The sequence below is a fragment of the Ambystoma mexicanum genome, chromosome 4q (assembly GCF_040938575.1).
Source record: "Ambystoma mexicanum isolate Mex_15411 chromosome 4q, UKY_AmexF1_1, whole genome shotgun sequence".
In the NCBI taxonomy this organism is placed as follows: Eukaryota; Metazoa; Chordata; class Amphibia; order Caudata; family Ambystomatidae; genus Ambystoma; species Ambystoma mexicanum.
In genome coordinates, this window is record NC_090928.1 from 24781517 (window position 1) to 24798815 (window position 17299).

Consider the following 17299-nt stretch of genomic DNA (forward strand, 5'->3'; position numbering starts at 1 on the left):
GATACAGCCTCTTCCCAGTAAAGTACAAGCAGTACAAGACTGGCCTACCCGCACTACACAGACCCAAGTGAGAGCCTTCTTAGGACTCACAGGGTATTACCGCAACTTCATGGCAGACTATGGCACCATAGCTTCCCCTCTGACTGCCCTCACCACTCCGAAGAAACCCAAGAAGGTAACTTGGACCGACGAGTGTGAGAAGGCCTTCAACGTCTTAAAAGACTCCTTGTGCCAGGCCCCTGTCTTCAGGGCCCCTGATTAGCAAAGACCTTTTATTGTGCAGACGGACGCCTCTGACCCTGGGATAGGAGCTGTACTATCGCAAGTAGATGAGAAGGGTAAGGAACACCCTATTGGGTTTATTAGTCGCCAGCATAAGGACAGAGAGCTCAGATGGTCCAAAGTGGAGAAAGAATGTTTCTCTGTTGTGTGGGCCCTACAGAACCTGAGGCCCTACCTCTATGGGACCCACGTCACTTTGTAAACTGACCATAAGCCCTTAAAGTGGCTAATGAACATGAAGGGAGAGAATCCAAAGTTGCTTAGGTGGTCCATAAGTCTACAAGGCTTTGACTTCACTATTGAGCATAGGCCAGGTGTCCAACATAGCAATGCTGATGGGTTGTCCAGAATGTTTAACCGACCTGAACAAGAGACTCATCCAGGGGTGGATTAGTTCCCCCTGTCCATAGTCTGGGAGGGGCGAGTGTTAGGAAAGATTTCTTAATTGTGCGTAATTTTCCTTCCATGTGGCAACCCCTAAACTTTTTGCTGTTGTTTTCACCGTAATCTAGCCTTTGCCAGAGAAGTGCAGCCTTCTGCCGCACTCCTCTGGGCTTTCGCTCCATTCTTACGGGGAAACTGACATGCCCTTAAGACAGTCAGTACCGGGAAACGTTGTTTTCCGTTGTTCTTTTATCATGTTGCAGCTTTCGTGCAACATGGCACAAGAGGGCACTGTAAGCTAAGTTACTGCTCTCTTGGGTCTCTAGTCTTCTACAGGCCCTAGACACTATCTTTGGATGGGTAACGAACGGTGCAAGTGAATCACGGACGGGACTGGTGGCAGCGATCGTTTCTTTGTGTTTTTGAGCTCCTTTTGGCATTTAAGCACGTTTCTCGCGCTTAGCCCAAAATGGTGGCCTGGCTTCCAAAATGGCCAGACCACGAGGCTCTTTGTCCTGCCCACTGACCGTCTTGCCCCCTTCACCTTCCCCAGGTCGAGCCGACCCGGGGCCTTCCTTATTTGGGCATGTACTTTCCCGCGAAACACAGATGCTTTCGCGGGCTTCTACAGGCCTTGTGTGTGCCTCCAGGACGTCCCCTACGCGTATCTGAACCTGCAAGCACTGAAACTGACGCGGAGAAGCCTGGGTCTGCCTGCATCGGGGACCGGTGAGTAGCATCGCTAGGAACTGGTCGCCCTCCTGCAGTAACCCGTAGCTTTTCCCCGCTGTGTCAAACAGCACGCCTTTCCGTACTCGCGCTCTGCTTCTGCCCACAGTGGAGGCTGCGCTTGAGTCGCGGAGCTCTGTTCATCTTCATTTGTTCACCGAACTGAACTGCCTGATTCCCTCGAGGAGACTCCCCTTGGCCCGTTGGCACCCGCGTGTGCAGGTACTTTTGAGCACAAGGCTCCACTCTTCGTAGGGCTCGGACTTCCTTCTAGTTAGGTGCCTCTGAAGGCGGACTGGGTCTAACTATTATTCGCACTGCCCGCTTTCCTCCCCATCTAGGTGGTCTGCACATTTTGTGCGTCTAACTCGTTAGACTTGTTGTTAATTGTATATATATTGTATTTGATTGTGATGTGTTGGTTTACTTGAGTTTTATTGTGATTTCTCGCTATGGTCAATGTTACAAAGGCCTTGTAATAAATGTGTCTATATTTTTAATATAACACCTGCTTGGAGCAATTTGTAAGTGTCCTTGCTTTGTGTGCTCATTGCAGGCTTTCAGTCACCCTCACCCCTCTTGAGACCTAGTCTTGACCGCCGCGATCGGTACCTTGATTGGTCTGGCTTGTCCAGAGGTTACCCTGTTCCAAGAAACTAAGCTGGCCTTCTGAACCTCTGCCCCTCCAGGACAGAGTTCAGAAATCCATCTTAACACATCCCACAATGGCATATTCGGATTATATAACACTTCGTGGCCAGGTCTCCCAGCTATCCTGGCCCAAGCTGTGCACGTCACCAGTATTGGATTGATGGTGTTATAAAGTTTAGTGCTTGCTTCGGCTAGTTTGTGTAGGTGTTTTATGGGATTCTTTGTGTACAAATCAGTGGACGTGTGATTCGTCCGTGGATCAGCATTCGCCCATTGTGTCACGTAATGTGCTTGCGCAGCCACAAAATATAATTCAAAATCCGGAGCTGTAAGGCCCCCCTGTGTGTATGGTTTAGTCCGTTTTTGCCACCCAACCCTGGTCTGTCCGTTCCACACAAATGCTACACATGCTCCTTGAATCTTAGAAAAGAAGGGTCTACCCGGCCATAATGGTAAAGTGCTAAATAAATAAAATAATTTGGGTATAATTAACATTTTGACCAGCGCTATTCTACCCATGAGGGAGATCGGAAGGGACCGCCAACGCTCCAACTTGGTACAAAGTGTCGCCGCAAGTGCTTCATAGTTTAGAGCACGGACCAGCTTTGGTGTCCTCGCCACCTGCACTCCCAAGCATTTCACCTGATTGGGCGTCCACGATAAACCATGGAGATCAATGGGTTTCGGGGTAGCTTCGGTGAGGGGGAATATCTCAGATTTGGCTGAGTTTAATTTTAAACCAGAATAATCCCCAAACCTCCTAACTAGTGTCAGTACCTTCCTTAGGTTATGTTCAGGATTGCTCAAATATAGCATTATATCGTCTGCTACAGTGTTATAATCTCAATCTTATTTGCAAGAGGAATTCCTACTCTGCTGTAGCGAGCCCTCAACAGGTCGGCCAGTGGTTCTATAACCAGGGCAAACAGTAGGGGTGAAAGCTGACAGCCCTGGCAGGTGACACCTGCTAGTTCTATTATTGTGCATCATGTCCCGTTTACACATATCCTTGCATACGGTTGTGTGTATAAAATGTTAACCCATTTCATGAAGTTTCGTCCAAACCCGTAGTTATGTAAGACCCGGAATAGGAACGGCCAGTAGACGCTATCAAAGGCCTTCTGCATATCTAATGCCAGTGCTACCCCTTGCGTATCCTTGGGAACAGAGGATAATATACAAAAGCAGCGGCAGATGTTTGTTGCCATAGATCTGCCCTCCACAAAATCTGCCTGGTCCTCATGGACCATATGAGGCATCAAAGGAGATAGACACGTAGTTAGGAGCTTCGCAAATATTTTTGCGTCTGTATTTATCAATCAAAGCGGTCTATAGGAACCACATTCCTCAGGCCTTTTCCCAGGCTTTAGCAATAAGGTTATAATTGCCTTGCGAGTCGTCCTAGGAAGTACGCCTTCCTCCAAGGCCTCGCTCCAAATAGAATGAAGTCTAGGAACCATGGTATCTGCACATTCTTTATAGAATTCGGCTCCGAGGCCATCAGATCCGGGTGCCTTCCCATTTGGTAAAGATTTGATTGCTTCCGCTATTTCAATTTGTGTGACAGGGGTTTCTAATGCTTCTTTTGTGACATCCGACAGGAGTGCGGTGGGTATTGTTGCTAAGTATCTGTCAATTTCTTCCTCAGTGGCATCGCTCTGGGGTGAATATAGTTGGGAGTAAAAATCATAGAACACCTTTTGTATCCCTTCTTGGTCTGTCACTACTATTCCATCTGGCCTTGTTATGCAGGGGATATTGGTGCTTCCCCTCTCACCATCCTAGCTAATAGCCTGCCAGGTCGCTCCTGCTCAGCATATCGCCTTGCTGCTGCAGGTCTATCAAAATAACGGACCTCTCTATCTGCTGCCTTTCTATACTCTTCTAGTTGGTTTTTAATATCCAATTTGATTTGTGGCCCGGGGTCTGCAGTGCATTTACCCTGCAATTTAGCAATTTCCTCTTCGCGCCTTCTCATCTCCCTGTGAATATCTCTAAGCACCCCAAATTCTGTGGACATGGCTATACCCCTGATGCATAATGTTGCTTGGCTACCCACTGTGCCCTCATTATTTTGAAATATTCTTTAATGTGTTGAATGCTGTTGTTCTTATATAAGTGGTCAGACATTGCCACCGCCTTAAATCTCCACGGGGGCCTGTTTGGTGAGACTTTGGGGATGTGCATATTTACCATAATGGGTGAGTGGTCTGAGAACGTTCCAGGATGTATCTTATCCCCGGTTACCCAGCCCAGTGCCCTTTGTGATAACAACCAAATAGCAATTCTTGAGTGCATATCATGCACCGAAGAATAAAACGTATAGGCACGTTGCAGTCCGTGCAGTGAGCGCCAAACATCGCGAAGATCGAGATCCGCTATATGAGTCTGTATCATGCGGGCCGCATTAGTGAGTGCCCTAGGGGTGTCTGATGTGCGGTCTAGTTGGACATCTAGGATAGTGTTGAAATTGCCCCCACTAATTATTTGAGCTGTAGCGTATTTGGCACACTTCTGAAAAAGTCCAGAGTAAAAGGTAGGGTCGTCAATGTTTGGACCGTATTGGTTCAGGAGCAACACCTCCTCCTCCGGAAGTCTCCCGTGAACCAGTACATATTGCCTCTCTGGATCCGTGTCCATAGCGTAGTGTGTAAACGATATTGATCTATGTATCGGTGTCAGCATACCACGTGCTTTACTGCAAAATGATGTGTAAAACAATGTTTCCACCAGCTAGGTGCAATCTTTTTCGGCTTGGTACCCCAGCAAGTGGGTCTCTTGTAGCTTGTAGGTACACAATTTTGGCTCCCAGCCTGTTGATGTATGCTAAAACTTTCCTCTTTTTAACTTGTGACCCCAACCCTCGCACATTCCAGCTTAATAGTGTGATCCCACCAGAGTCCTTCTTATCCATGTATGACATTTCCCTGAATCAAACACATATTGTACCAATATTCATCCATTACCTCATATTTCTCATAGAATCGTATCTGTGCTTTTTCAACTTTAACCCCCAACTCAACGTCGTTACCCTCCTCCCCCTCCCTCATAGTTCCCCAAACTTATACTATGTTTTCTCCCACCTCCCCCCAACTTCCCACTTCATCCAGTGGTTCATATCGTATTTGCTCCCGCATCAGGGGGTGGCTGCTGTGGCTGCTGAGGCTGAGACCGTTGCTTGTAGGCCTATAATTACTGTGCTTGTTGTTACTTGAACACATGATTAATACAGAGGCAGTCTGTCATGTATATGTGTAATTCATTGTTATAAAGGTTCATTGCGTCGCCTCATCCATCGTGTCCTGCCCCTTCTCATAGTGTTACCTCATCCTTCCTATCCATGCGACGGCGATGTGGTTCTAATGTCTGCTGTACAGTCTGATGTCTGCTTCGGCTGTGTTGGGATGTTTGCTTCCACGAAGCTGGCGGCTTCCTTTTGGAAAGGTGAAAAAGTATGTCTTATTATTGTATTGTATTCAAAGTCTGGCTGGGTATACCATTGTGTAAGGAACCTTCCATTCTCAGAGCATTTTCTTGACCCCTGTGAAGGAGCTTCTTTCTTGTTGCACTGCTAACGTGTAGTCTGGGAAGATCTGTATCACATCAGATCCCAATCTCAGCTCCTGCTTGTCCCTGGCGGCACATAGGACCAGGTCTCTGTCTCTATAATTCATCAGTCTGGCGATAATTGGTCTGGGGAAGGCCCCAGGTTTGGGACGTGGCACCAGGGATCTGTGTGCCCTTTCTATCACAAACATGGAGGACAAGCCCGGGTCGCCATTCCTCCACGCCAACTACCATCAGGCCTTTGAGTGTTGTCTCCGGGACCCCGACTATGTGAATATTACTCATGACCTGGCCTCCAAGTCCTCACACTTAAATTTTACTGTTCTCAGGTCCTTTGCCATCTCGGTCACAGTGCTGTGTAGTGCCTCCAACGCGTCTTCAGTTGTGCTGATCCTCGTCTCTGTTTCTGTGATACAGCTGCTAGCTTTTTCCAGCTGGTTCCTGATGGTTGTCACATTTGTGTTGATTCCATCTAGTTTCTCATTCAGGGCCGCAAAGCCCTGTTGCATAGAAGCAAAAACAGCTTACGGGTCCATTGTGGTTGCCATTTGCGTGGATATGGGTTGCTGTATCTGCTCAGTGTTTGCGTCGGACATGCTGCTTGTCTTGACAACCGTTGTCGTGAAGCGGTCTATAGCACCTCTCCCTTTTTTCCCTTGGCCTGCTCCTTTGGGCATTGTTCGTAGGTCAATTTCAACTTCCTATATTGCACCAGTGTTTTTGTCATAGGAGAGTGTCCTGTACGTACCGCGAGATCTCTGCCTGTGTTTCTTTGTTGTAGGTGTTTGACCTCTGCCAGGTGTCTGGTCACGGTGGGGGGCCTCATTGGGTAGGCAGCTCAGAATGCCTGGGATGCTTCTGTTATTGGTCCAGCTGAAGTGATACCATCTACGCTCCCCAATGTCTGTGGGTTGCTCTAATAATGTAACTATTGCTTTGCTGTGGGCCAAAGGCGATCTTACACCATTGCGGGGATCACACGGCGCAGCATGTAGCTGCGCCGTATTACCGCAGTTCTTTGTTATCTCAGTTGTTGTCCAGGCTGCAGCACTGATGGTGGCGGGTCCTGTGCGTATGCAGTAAGTTGGAGCTTCTGTAGCTGCCCTATTGTCAGGGTACGATATACCTGGGATCTGGTATGGGTATAGGAGGCAGCAGTCCGGTGCAAGTGTCAGCGCCTGCCGCGACGCGTGCGGCGATGCCCCACCTGCTCCCCCTAGCCCACGAGCCATAGTATATCCAGCGGCGCAGTGTGGTGGACCAGGCCTTCAAGACATGGCGGACTGTCACATATGCCCAAACTGAAGAATAACATATCAATCCTCACTTTGTGATCTGTGGTAGTGTTAGTTGGAGTGATAATTTCAAGTTGTGAAATTGAAAGGTGCAATGCATTGATGGTGGGGGAATCACGAATACCTAATTACTTGCTCACAAGTTCAGTGTCTCTGGGCTGGATAGCCTGTGTATGCACTGTATTAGTCCTCCGTTCTCTGCTGGTCGGCTAGTCCTCTGCTTCCACACAGTCGCTTGAGCACGCAAATCACGTGTGTCACAGGCCACAGCGCCGGAGAGCGCACAGCCCGGGGGCTGCGCACTCAGCCTTTTCTGCTTGGGTCCCCACGAGAAGGGGCCTGTCACAACCTGTGCTGTAACTCCTAGATCCCGGTGAGCGCCCCGAGTGCTGTGGGCGAAGTGGAGGGGTGGCCCAGCCCCGGCCGCCCTGTGCGGGCTTACCGATTGTACATAGGTGCTACGTTGCGTCTTCTCCCCGTATGAATGTTAGACCTCTCGGCTGCTAGCGCTCAACGGGTTCCCGGAGGGCCAGCGGTGCCATGTGGATGAAAAGGGGAGAGAGGCCACAAGTCGCTTCTAGGCTCCAGCCGTACACTGATATTCCGATGCAAAGGGGGTTGCTGATGGAAGCATGCTGCGTGTCACTGGCTGTTGTCTGCAGGCTTCCTCACGCTTTCCAGTGCCGGGGTCGTACCCCACACGGTCTCACGCTTCTCGACAGTGTATCTCTGGAGGCAGTGCTCAGATCGGGCTAATTTCATACACCTCTGGTATAATTTTCTTCCGGAACAGTGCTATATTATGCTAGTTTATGTGGTCTTGGCCCTAGCTTCCCACAGAGCCTACACACAGTGCTGCATACGGCTGTGCGCGCAACAGCCCCCACACCCAGGTTTTCAGCTTAATCAAACCTTGCGTAGCCTGGATTATAAACCCCAAATATATCAGCCAGTCGACTCTTGATATCGATTCACGCCCAATACGCCAGATAATGTTTGCCCTGCTACGCCCCTTGGAGCATTCAAGGATCTGCATCTTTGATGGATTTATCTTAAGCGAGTGGGCAAGGGTATGCGTGGTGAATGAGTTCAACAGCCTCTGTACACCCACAGGAGTGATATCAAAAAGCAGAAAGTAATCTGCATATGACAGCTAATATGGCCTCCACCGGTCCATTGTGTGGGAAGTGAGTATGGCAATGCTTAGTTGATCACCTATATCTGACAGGTAGAAGTAAAACAGGCAGGGTGCCAAAACGCAACCCTACCTGAGCCCTCTACCCATAGATATACACAGAGACAAACCTCCTGCACAATTCAGTCTCACATGGATTTCCATCCACTCATGGAGGCAAATCAAGAGTTTTAATAAACCTGCGGGCATGCCTCAACGATGTAACTTAGCCCACAGTAATTGGCGATCAACCACATCAAATGCTGTGGATAGATCGATGGAGGCCACACAAACCGACCCATATTTTCCATCCCAAGCCAGGTGCTGGATCATTTTTACAACTGTCCCGTTCAGTGAAATACTGTTTGCCATTTAGATAATCTCCCGCCAGCTACCGCCCACTCCTCTAGATGGGACAGCAAGATGGATGTAAAAACCATGCTGTCACATTAAGAAAGGCTATGGGAAATATGTGGGCCCTGGACCAGCATGATGGGAACTGCTCATGGGTCACCACTTTCTTAAATAGGACACTCAGCACGGCTGCCCAATTCAAATGGTCAGCCCTATGTAAATAATGTTATAGTTAATTTGTGCCTGGGGCCCTCAAAGGGCTGGTCCTTTTTAGCACCTCCAAAATCCTGTCCTCATCAAAGGCCACCAGATCCATTTTGTCGCTTAAGTCAGGACAGGTGAACCCAAACGAGTCGCTGGGCTGAGCGTATAGCTCAGAAACGTGTAGCACCCAATCACTTTCCGAGACAGCATTAACTTGCTTCTCAGACTCCAGGGCCTCAGTTGAATTCATCTTTCAGCAAAAAGTGTGAAAGTTCTTATTGTTCAGAGTAAGGAATAAGGCTTCGGCATTCGCCTGGCTTCGCCCACTCTAACTGTTTCTCAATCAGTTCTGGTAGGTCTGGCGTAACTGCTTTGCCAGGCCCATCACTAAACCAGGAGAAAGATCACTTCTATTTCTCAAAGATCTTAGTTCTTTTCTCAACAATCTCTTCTTGTCGGCCACCACCTTGTTGTATTTATGGATATGCTTCTAAGGGATGCTCCCCTGACCCCCAGCCCCCTGCTCTGTGATTGTTGTTCCAGGATTAAATTGTTAGTGAAGCCCACAAAATTAGAAACACTAAAAACCCACAATTTGCATTCCATTGTGGAAATCATCAACGCTTTGGCCAGACCCGGGTTAACTCGCGTGGCCAATCCCTGGTTCCAGGAAATTCGATTACCTGCAGGATTGGTGACCAGGTTAATCGGACCCCCACACATTTCATTGTGCAGACAAACACTCCAGGTTAAACTTTGCAATCAATCTTGCATGATTACTCAGGGGTGTAGGACGGATGGTAAATTACCTACACCTCTCAAGCAGCCCATAGACACAAACATATAATCTATAGTGGAATATGAGTGACCATTTGACCAAGTTGGATCAGAAGGAATGTCCCCCCACATTGCACCATTAAGGGGGTGTAAACCCAGTCCACTCAGGTTCCTCAACCAGTGACCGCCTCTCTGTCTTGATTGCCCGACCATACAACCCACACCCATCATCCTGTCCCAGATATCTCACACAATCTGAATTTAGGTCACCTGCCAAAAGTACTTGTCCACCTACGTGGAGACCACACCAATCATTAATCCAACCCAAAAGCTTTTCCAAGAACAGTGCTAGCCCCAAGATATTCTCGTGCCAATAGTCATAGATGATTAGTAGATGAATGGATCCCTTACCCATCAATTCCACGTGTGTCCAGAGCATGCCAAAAAGCCTGCTATCTGTCTGGACGACCCTTCATTTATCAGAGGATGTAATCAGGGTTAAAAGACCCCGATAGGGGCGTCCTCTCTCCCCCCTCCTTGCTACCTGGCCGGTGACCCCAAATCCATCCATCACTGGGCTGCTTTGTATCTAGGTCTCTTGTAAACAGACTACTGTAAGGAAGACATGGTATAACGCATGATCTAACCATAAATCTAAAATGGGAGCAAGCTACGACCATCAAATAATAATAATACAGTCTAGTGGAGTTTAGTCAAATAAAAAGGGCTTATATTAAAACACCTATTGCCAATCCTTACTGCTGTGCTAAAAAATAGTATGGAGTGATGTTTCACAAGAAAAGAAAGAAGTGTTCACCAAATAATAAGTCAGGATGCTATGACCGGTGTCTCCCTTCCCCACGTTTTAGCACGGGACAAGGCAGGACTCTTGAGCACAGCACCCTCCTGGGCTTCTGGCGTGAGTTTACAGTTCTTTTTCTCTATATCAGCACTTTCTGTTCCCAAGTGTCTTCTCATGCAATTTCTCTTGCTTCAGAGGGGCTGGATATGCCAAAAGAACAAAACAAACAGTTGCTTATGGTAACCTTCACATCGGGTGATTATCCACCCTTGGATCCCCCTCAGCCGGGCTTCGATCCTCCTTTCACTCGTCAGCCTCCCTCAATCGGGCTCAGACCAACCATTCACTGTGGACATCCCTCAGTCCAATTCATACTTGTCATCACAATGGTGTTCACTTAGCTTCCTCACAACTTTTCTCTCGATGTACCTCAGTCGGGTTCACTATCACCTTTCCATCACAATTTCTTTATTTGTAATATTCAAGAGTCTCAATGTCTTTTTAAACAAACACCTTTTAGTTACATCCTCCTCAACCGGGCTCAGACCTTCCACAGCACTTGCCAAGTTTAAACAAAGACTTCCCAAGGGTGATCACGTCTTGCTGAGTCACTCTGTTAGCCTATGGCAAGGGCGTGTTTATTCAATATTACCTGTTCACTTGGCGCTCCTCTCCGCCGGGCACGAATGCCTGTTTCACTTCATAATTCTATTATCGTCAAAACTTCTGCAACATGACAAGGACATTCGATTGTACAAATGGTTTTGCTTGACCCGTGTATGACAACCTTGACACCTCACGTCAACCTTCCCTAAGTACTCTTGGTACTTGTAGTTTCTTTGATTGAACTTTCAACACAGTCTCTTTGTTCAGGAGAGGGGTACCAGTCGGAGACCTCTGAACAAGCGCCCATGTGGCCCTGGACCCCTCTACCTCTGGTACCTAGTTTGTTCACAAAAGACCTCTGTCTCTTAATCTTCTTAATGTTGCCACTGCAACCTTAAGTCTTAACACAGTCCGGCCCACTATCAGGTTCTACCAACGCACCGGCTGTGCTGAACTCGTTGGCTTTTCTTTTGCCTCTGGAGTCAAGGACGGTACCATGATGGCAGCTGCGTCTCCCCGCCCTGGCTATCAGTGCAGGAGGGTTCTATGTACCGCTGACATCCGCCACACCATTCGTCAGCTGCGATTCCCAGTCTTATGTTTCTTTCATCAGAGGCTTGGCGGGTCTAGGTTGAAAAAGGCAAGGTAACTCCCTCCTTAATGCCCTTTCAGGTCTCGCCGCCTTTCTCCTACGTTTGAACTACCATCCTGGAATAGCTGCTTCCTTGTGCGTTCGGCCTTGCTCCCAGTGTGCTCTTGTGCTCCGCATAGAGGTGTGTGTAGGTGTCAGCAATGGCCTGACTCTGCTTGACCCTTGTGTTGGGACATGTTAGGTAAACGACTGTGGTATTAGTCCGTTGTCGCTCACAGTGTGAGAAAGTGTTTGTGTCGGAAGGGGGCACGGGGTACAGTTTCAAAGTATCCCACTGGACAGGATGGGGAAAAGGTGTCAAAAGAAAGGGTATACTGCATCTCACCCTTCAGTATCCCACTTCCACTCTCCGATGACCCCCCATTCAGGTGATCCTCCCGCACTGATCCACCGCCACGAACTGAATTCAATAGCGTTCGCCATGTCCTGGCCACCTAGATGACAGATCCCCGGGGACTAATAAGTGAGATATCTTCAGGTTTCTCACACTACCCAGTGGATACTCAATTTGTGGCCTACCATTGGTTTATCAAATAGTCTGCAGTGGCCCTGTGTATTTCATGAAAGAATGGAAAGTGGCTCCATTCATCCGGTTCCCTCAGCGGGCTTGACTGCTAGTTAATGTTGCAATGTTCTAAGCAGCCAAGACCAATGATCAAATGCTTCAGAGGCCTTCATTTTTACTTTGAGCCAGGTTCATTACCATATCTTCTGCACACTATGGGCCTCATTACGACCCTGGCGTTAAGGGTTTAATGGCGCCGTAAAAGGTGTCGGCGCCGTTAAACCCTTAACGCCTCATTACGAGTTCCCTTTGCGGGACCCGACCTTAACGCCTGCTTTTAGCAGGCGTTAAAGTAGGGTGCCGCAAAGGGACCTTGGTGCTAAGTACGGTGCCGCAATTTGCGGCACCGTACTTATCGCCTTCCCCATTCCCATTGAGCCCTATGGCAAAAATGGGAATGGGGAAGGGCCCATAGTGAATGGGGAATTACCGCCCCGCCAACCTTGGAATGGAGCGGTAATTCCGCCATTCACCATGGCGGACCCCGGCATGGACCAGGGTGCTAATAGCACCATGGTTTAGCGCTGGGGTCGTAATGAGGCCCTGTTTCACAAGAACTTCAGATAAGTCAAAACCACATTTTCCAATAGACTCTTTCCTGCAAAACCAGGTCGGCCACCAACCTGGAATTAAAACACACCACTGACTTTTCTGCTTTGCCTCTTACAGGAAAGTGAACCGTATTTATATCAGTTGTTTTGATCCCCACCAAACTCAGGATCTCAGACAGCTGGTGCAGGATATTCATATGGGTCAGATTAACCTGCATGTTTTCGGGGGTGTTGTATAGTGCCTCTGAGTGTATGCGGAAGTCTATGATGTCATGTAGAATGTTATGTTGTGGATGAGAGATTGTGTGTGAGTGAGGGTTCCAAGCTCAGGCACGTAGAGAGCCCCTGCCTGGGTGATGAGTGCCAGTGTATTGTTCTAAGTAACTTACTTATGTAACTGTAACTTAAGAAGCTGTTAATAAACAAAGTAACCTAAAGAAGCCTTCACTTCATTACATTGGCGACGATCTGGTCAAAAGAAGAAGAACCTACGCATGAGAAAAGATGAGTTGAATCTGCTGCGGGGGTGCAGAAAGAAGAAGGAAAAGATCACACTGCCCCCACACAAGTAAGACCCATCACCCAGGGCTGATAAGAGGGAGGACTTAAGGCCCTGTGGTCTATGAGAGGCGCAAGCCCCAGCACATAGCTGAAGGGACCCGGGAGAAGAAAACCCAGGGAAACAAGAAGGGAGACCTGTGGCCCCTAATAACTGAAGAAAAAGGGGGGCCCAATATATTAAGAAAGGGAATTGAGCGCTGATAGGGTCAGTAAGAGACCCCTGTCTGAGTATAAGGGGGAAGGAGAAGAGAAAGGTTCCTCAGAAAGGGAAGTCCCCAAAAATAAAGAAGCATCAGCCATGTGGAGCAGTTCCATTATACCCCTTCCAGGGCTATGGTGACATTAATATATGATGCGTGAGTGTGAAGGGCCAGGGCAGAAGAGATATACCAGTGCCAAGATAAGGGCTCAGCGCCAAGATGAGGGCCCTGCAGACAGTGTGTAAAGAAAACCAAGCGTGAAGAGGGCAAGGAATATGGGCAACGTGTGAGCTGCCTTAACTGAGTCGAGGCGTTGTGCTGCTTAGGAGGTCAATGGATGCCCGTTATGTGGTGAGCGTCCGATCGAGCAACGGAGCTCTGCAGTCCCTGATGCCTGGGGTCTGAGTAATGACGTAGTAGAGTTGGTGATAGTGTTCGCGATGGGCCAGAATGTTGGCCACTGCATACGCAGGGAGAGATGCATGCAGACATTTTGGAAACAGAACCCTGCGGCATGCAGTCAACGTCAACCACGACAAGAGGAATACATTTCAGATGTTCGGATTGTTGAGAATGACGCCGGCTTATAGAAGGTCTGCTGGTGAGGAACTTGAAAGTATGTCCATTTGAGGAGGGGAAGGTGACCAACTTCTTCGTTCCGTTAGGCACTGAAGGAACTTGGAATGGAGGTGCGGACATAACATGACTAAGTTGTTTTGCAAGCGTACTGTATGCGTTTGCCATCAGTGCTGAGTAAGTTATGACGTGTAAGTCCCAGCATTGTAAATCAATACAGCGAGGGATTCGTTGTATTCCAGAGACAGAGGTTGGGTACTCCATGCAGGGGTCCCGCCGCACCTACGTTTTTGTCATTGTGTTGGATGAGAAGTGGTATTTGAACACAATGGAGTCAAATATAGTGCGTGCTGAGGCCCACGTTATTTTAATGTTATATGCACTCACCATTTACTGAAAGGAGGCCAAGCGTGCTTTTACACATAACCAGTAATCCTAAAGGCTGAGATGGTTACGTTTTTAATTTTAGGGTCCAGCTTTTTTTTTTAAAGGATGCAGTCCATGTTTCGCTTTGATCCCCCATGGGATTGCAGAGATGTGTGTTTATACTGCACCTTAAATACATAAATATACTGTTATGTAGAGTAAATGAGAGTGAGTGTAGGTGGATGCATTATTCTTATGGATGGCAAGATGTGCTAACATATAACATTTTGAGGCAATTTCAGGTTAGAGACGTAAGGGCTGTGAACTTTTAGGTTTAAGAAATGATAATGCAAGTTAGAGCCATGGGCTGGCTATGGACTTTTAGGTAAAATGGTTATAAAGTTGTGCAGAGATGTATGTTCAGATAACTATAGATATGAACAAAGTTTGAGGTTTTGCAGATTTAGGTTGGTTTAATCCTACAAGGATTTTAGGTTTGTTTATGAACTTTGAAAAATGACTTTAAAGTTTTCACATACCATAATGTATGTTTTACAATGGTTAGAGTGGTCAGGAGTCTGGTCAGTATGAGTGGTGTGTGTGAGTCACGCCAGGCCAGGGTGTGATGTGTGGGTTGGGCGGTCGTGCCTCCCACCTACAGATGACAAGTATGGAGGGTTGCGCTATCTAATTATATATAGTGTGAAGTTGAAGTGTGTGTATGTCACGGGGTCTGGATGGTCGCGCCTCCGGTTGTAGAAGTGAGTGTGGCTGTGTGTGCGGCAGGGTCTGGATGGTCGCGCCTCCAATTGTAGAAATGAGTGTGAGTGTGGGTGTGTGTGCCACAGGGTCTGGATGGTTGCGCGTCCGTTTGTAGAAGTGAGTGTGGCTGTGTGTGAGTCATGCCAGGTCAGTATGAGTGGTTTGTGTGAGTCACACCAGGTCAGTAAGAGTGGTGTGTGTGAGGCCACACCAGGATTTGTGTTATTTTGGAGATACAGTTTGGGTAGAGAAGGAGGGATGCCTCCGTTTGTTTCACAGAGTTGCCTACTCTCTAAACAAGGCACTGTGTGTGTTTGGGTGAGTGCAGTGATGTGTTGTGATGTGCCCCTGTGCGTGTGTGTGTGCTTGTGTGTGTGTGTGTGTGTGTGTGTGTGTGTGTGTGTAGTGTATTTGTAAGGAAAGGAGATGTGTTGTATAGTGCCTGTGAGTGTATGCGGAAGTCTATGATGTCATGTAGAATGTTATGTTGTGGATAAGAGATTGTGTGTGAGTGAGGGTTCCAAGCTCAGGCAGTTAGAGAGCCCCTGCCTGGGTGATGGGTGCCAGTGTATTGTTCTAAGTAACTTACATATGTAACTGTAATTTAAGAAGCTGTTAATAAACTTGAAGTAACCTAAAGAAGCCTAAGAAGGTCACTTCATTACAGGTGGTTAACACTTTCAAACATAATAGCATTGCCCGCCTCCAAGGCTTTAACTGCACCGGGAAATGTTCCTCCTAATACATTGCTGGCTCTCCTTCCCCAGGCCCCCCGGTTACATGTGGGACCTGGTATGGGCCCCGTAGGTACAGTAGGTAAGGCAGACAGAGGCTCAGAGTGGCTAACTTCATTAGGTTCACTTTCCTCTTCTGACTCATTATCAAGACTTTGATTCAGATCAATACCATCACTGTTTTCTACATTCGCTGGAGAAGTTGGCTCCTCTGAACCAGTACCCAGACTTTGTTTTTCCAGCAATCTCGCTATCAGTTCTACTTTCTTGCCTCTTACAGAAAGATTCTCGTGTCTACAGAGAGTTCGTAAACTCTCAGTATTTTCACCTGACAAGGACTCTTGACTGTACACTTCCATAGTAGACATGTTTCTGAAAGTTGCTTTTTAGTGCTAAGCTTTGTGGTTAGTTATCCTAAAGTGTTGAAAAGCACTCTAAACTGTATACTCGATACAAATCCCACCGCTGTACACCAGTGTTTGGCGGAAACCTGTGCAGTTCCCTCTGGGACCAGTGCAAAAGATTTAGGACTACAGGTGTTTGGCAGTAAACCCACTTGGTAGCAGTCTGTACCACACAGATTCACTTGGTAGCTGTGGCTGAGCAGTCAGACTTCCCTCAAGAAGAGTTAGGCAGTATGTGGAGTATACAAAATAGGGCAATTTACACAGTAGAACAAGCAAACACGGAACAGAGCTTCTGTGTAAAGATATATAGTTATTTATTTATAAAAACACATCTATGGAAAACACACTGGCACTAATACGGCAAACAACTTCAATCACAATTACTATCAGAAAATCAATCCCCCTAACAATAGTTCGACAAGTCTAGGTTCAACGGCACCACTTATTTGCAGACAGAGGTAAATGCTTTAACCTAGATGGCACTCTAGTATTCGTTAGGACGGGAGAGAAAAGGCAGGGTATGAAATCAACTCGGTACCAACACTTTTACGAACAAATGCAAGGCAAGTAAGGCAGGGTCTACTGTAGATCGCAAAGTTCAGAGGCCAGGCCCACTCGGAGAGAGGCAAGGCGATATGTCCCACAAAGTATCACAGCGGAAATGCACTTCAAGTCTTTGTTGCAAATTGTTATCGAAAGGTTGGACTAGTTCAGAACAGAAAGTTAAGAAAGCTTGGAGGCGACCCAAAGGAGAGGTGAGGATTAAGACACCTCACACTACCCGTCAAAAAGGGAAGCCAGGCGGACACAGTACCTTGTATGTGGAGAGACAACTCCGGCGGGGGCAGTTGTTCCTGGTGGTGGATGCAAGTCGGGGATTTGCCAAGGAAAGGGATGCTCTCGTCGTCGAAGGAAAGTTGAAGATCATTGCACCACCAGGGAAGAGACCAGCCGCGGAGTGCTCCGTCACAAGGCACCACCTTTTGGTCGCGGTACGGGTTAGTGGCTATCCGGTTGCCGGGGTGCTCAGCACTGGCAATTCGACCACTACGCTCTGGAAGCGGAGAAAAAAAGCAAAGGGGACTGGTTGTTCCCACCAG

General features: G+C 47.8%; 1 protein-coding gene across 3 annotated transcripts in view; it reads left to right on the top strand.

The window, feature by feature from the left end:
• EDARADD (EDAR associated via death domain) overlaps positions 1-17299 on the top strand; it is a 1165333-nt gene that overhangs the window by 87528 nt on the left and 1060506 nt on the right. The gene's annotated exons all lie outside the window — the stretch shown is intronic.